The 3,732-nt window shown below is 36.1% G+C and overlaps 1 long non-coding RNA gene across 1 annotated transcript in view; it reads right to left on the bottom strand.

Moving 5' to 3' along the window:
- The window catches only part of LOC108362954 (uncharacterized), a 20,961-nt gene extending 17,897 nt beyond the window's left edge, over positions 1–3,064 (bottom strand). The window contains exon 1 of the long non-coding RNA XR_001847538.1: positions 3,051–3,064. This is a non-coding gene — a long non-coding RNA (uncharacterized LOC108362954). The remainder of the gene's footprint in view (positions 1–3,050) is intronic.
- Between the last annotated feature and the right edge of the window lie 668 nt (positions 3,065–3,732).

Here is a 3,732-nt window from a genome sequence, read left to right as displayed (position 1 = left end):
GTTGAAAATTATTGAAATCGGACTAAAATAACGGCCGCTTCTCATATAACGGTAAATTTCAGAAATGCTTGAAACTTCAATATTTCGAAATCGAAGGACGCTAATTTACTCAAAATTGATACACCATCTAGCGGAAGGTTTCGGAAAGGTGAAAAAACATATATTTAATACTTGCGCCGGGTATTTAATGTTCGGCTCCGCCCGAACTTAGACTTTCTTACTTGTTATCTTTACTTTTGCTTTCACTTTGACTAATTCTGATAACAGTTGATTTGTTTAATTTAAACTCATTACGCATCACTTTAACTGAAACACCACGTTTTAGTTTTTCCATACTGGTAAGTCAAAAAAGGCAAAAAATTCAAATTTTTTGTATGTGGCATGTATCCCAGAAAAATTAGATAAATTTGGTAAGAAATTTTAAAAAACTTTGTAACAGCGATTTTTTTATGCAGTTTACTTTTATTTGACATGTAGATCATGGATCCACAGTCTTGCCCAAGGCATAATAAACAAAGTAGAAGTGATTTTGACATTTCCCTCTTTTGAACACCGACTATATTGTCAAATGATGAATAACTTTTAACCTTTTTCAAGTCGGCATTTTCTATTTTTCATTAAAAACACAATTGCGTGCTGTGAAAAAGTTTTGAATTGTGTAAATTTTTTTGTTTTTCGACCACATCCATTTATAGATTAATATACAACAAGTAATATTTGGAAAAACACCGACTTAAAAAAATATATATATATATCATGATGCAATGATCGGATCTAAACCAAATTAGTATGGGACCACCTATTAGACACTACCTTTCTATTGTAAAAAGAATTATCGAAATCGGTTGACGTGGTCCATAGCAGGGTTGTTGCGAATATTCGCATTCGCAACTGCGGAGCTTCCGCATTAATTTTAACATTCGCATTCGCAATAATCAATGCGGAGCTTTTGCGAATGCGAATATTTTGTAAGTGGACCTATAAAACGTATACATATATGGCGAAACAAAAAATTACATATTGTAGCCAATATTTTAGCCTGTGGTCGTAGGAGTATTTGTGTAACAAAACTGGTCAAATGTTATATATATCAATATATTTGATAAAAATGTCTTCAAAATGTTATTTCTTTAGCTATATAATCGAGCTATCAATGGGCAGCCATAAAAGTTCCCACTTCTACTTGCCCTTTGACGTACGTCAAAGAGAACATGGTCCATTTAATAATATTTTTTTTCTGTGCTTTAAACACCTGCTTTAGTTTCTTTCTTTATTATGATTTTTTTGGACCAATCTTAAAAAAAAACTACTAGACACAAAAGAAGAAAGTGTGCACTGTAATTCTTAACAAAATTTTCGTGATTTGCTTCTGATGTTATAGGCGGCATACACGGTGCGTCTGACTCGTGAGTCGGTTCGGGTGTGTTTGTGAAAATAAATATGTGTTAGTTACACCAACATGACTCCCTGCATGACTCTGAATGATTCAACTGTGTGTAGTCGAAGGCGAGTCAATACGTACACAAATGACTCGCGAGTCAGACGTACCCACCTATGCCACCTATTACATACATTCGTTTGAATAATTTCAAATGAGGCACTTTGGGGAATTTATTTTTAGCAAAAATTTTAAAAACAGTAGTTTTGTTTACTTGTTGGATAATACTTTTTTATAGGGATATATATTGGATCCTTGGCTAAAAACTTCTGTGGTAAAACTGTCGCTTCGTTGCTATTTAAAGTCAATGAGTAAGGGATTTCCAGTAGGAATGATCAACGTCTGGCTATAAAGAGAATCTATGCTCAAATAATTAAAAAGCTATAGGTCTGACCTTTAATTAGATAAGAATTAAGTAACTATTTGTTATTCAAATGCTTATAAAAAACGTGGTGCTTTAAAAAAAAAAATAACAATATTCTGATCCGATTCGGCTGGCAGCCACGATTTCGAAAACAGAATTTTGTTCAAAAATAATAATCTATTTTCCATATGCACCTATTTAGCTCGCTATAAGCCCAAATTTTTCAATGCAGTCGCAGAAGAAAGTATTAAAAATGAATTACAAAAACGAGAATCGAAATGTGCTGATAAAGTCACAGGTTCGCCAAATTCTGAAACAACATGACATATGTATCTGGTTTGGCGTGTAAGCGCTGTTTAAACAACGATCTCACCATTACGCTAGATTCTAATTGGTTTTTAAAAATACTTGACATCCGCATTCGCATCCGCATCCGCGGATGTTAGCTGTTAAATATTCGCATCCGCGGATGTCTAAAATTTCACATCCGCAACATCCCTAGTCCAAAGTGGACATACATAAAAAAAAAAAGAATATTCCGACGAACTGATAACCTCCTCCTTTTTTGGAAGTCGGTTAAAAATGAAAAGAAGCAGGAACTACGAGCGTTGCGCTGTGTGTGGCAAGAGCCAAGACGTTAAAGTGGTGCGACACTTTAAGGCGCCTCGTTGCGAAGTTAGAAGACTTCGTTGGGAGACCAGCTGCGGTGTTCAATTAGAAGATTCTTCCCGTATTTGTGAAAATCATTTCAACGCGAGTGATTTTGTTTCGTGCCCATTGCAGGCAAATATTTTTAAACGCATGCGTTTATACCCAGCTGCAGTTGCCATGCCCTGGGAGGTTCCTGTGCCTGAAATGCCTGAAGCACACGGAAGGTCAGAAGTGACAATATCATCTGTTGATGCGCAGACGCAAACTGAGTTAGGGTCTGATTATGCATACTTCGCATAACTTCGCACAACCATTTGTACCAATGCAATAGAATTGTAACTTAAGAAAATGTGATGCGAAATCTAAACTCAACAGGTCGCTAAGTTATTAAAAGTTCTGCTAATTTCTGGGTAATGGAATACATACAAATTAGATACAAAGTACAGTTTGAAGTTTATGCGAAGTTGTGCGAAGTTATGCGAAGTATGCATAATCAGACCATAAGTCTGCAAGAAATAAGTACTTTCTTACAAAATTATGCTCACATATGCACGTCAGTGCCTAGATTTACACTGATATACACACATGTTTACATACGTATGTATGTGTACATGAATTTGTTTACCAACACGTTTTTTTAATTTTTTATTCAGCAATGGGTAGGTTCAGAAGGCGCAGCAGTTGAGCGCAACCGTTGCTAAAAAAATCAGTGATCGTTATGCGTCTTCTGAACGGCTTGATGCATTAGCTGTCAAATTCAACTCTCAACAACATGTTGTCTCAAATGACCAGAAAAATATTACGACCATCTAACACGCAACTGTTCAGTTGATCAGAAGTACACAACAACGGGTTCAGAAGGTGCAATGGCAACAGTTACTGAGCTGTTGCGCCTTCTGAACGTGCCCAATGATTCCATACAATGTAGTTTCAAAACGGAAATATACCTTCTTAATGAAAAAATTAAGACAATGGAAGACACTATGGCGCATCTTACCTCCCAATTAAACGGGCCTCCTTTAAAAAAAATTTCACTAAAGGGCTTTTAAAAAAAACTCGCTTACCCTGATAAAAAAGTATTTTGGGAGTGGAATGACATATCAGCGGCAATTTGCTTGCACTCCTCTAGACCTAGAGCATATAGGCATTTATATGCGAACGGCTATCCTCTGCCACATATCAGTACCCTTCAAGCATGGGCTCGAAAAATAAGTCTTGAAGAGGGTATTATTCAATTCTCGTTAGACTGCCTTAAGTACAAGAGCGACATGCCAGAAGA

This window comes from Rhagoletis zephyria, unplaced genomic scaffold, assembly GCF_001687245.7.
Source record: "Rhagoletis zephyria isolate East Lansing unplaced genomic scaffold, Rhagoletis_zephyria_1.1 Rzeph_scaffold_01151, whole genome shotgun sequence".
NCBI lineage: Eukaryota > Metazoa > Arthropoda > Insecta > Diptera > Tephritidae > Rhagoletis > Rhagoletis zephyria.
The sequence above is the reverse complement of the archived record's forward strand: the minus strand, read 5'-3'. Positions and strand labels throughout refer to the sequence as shown.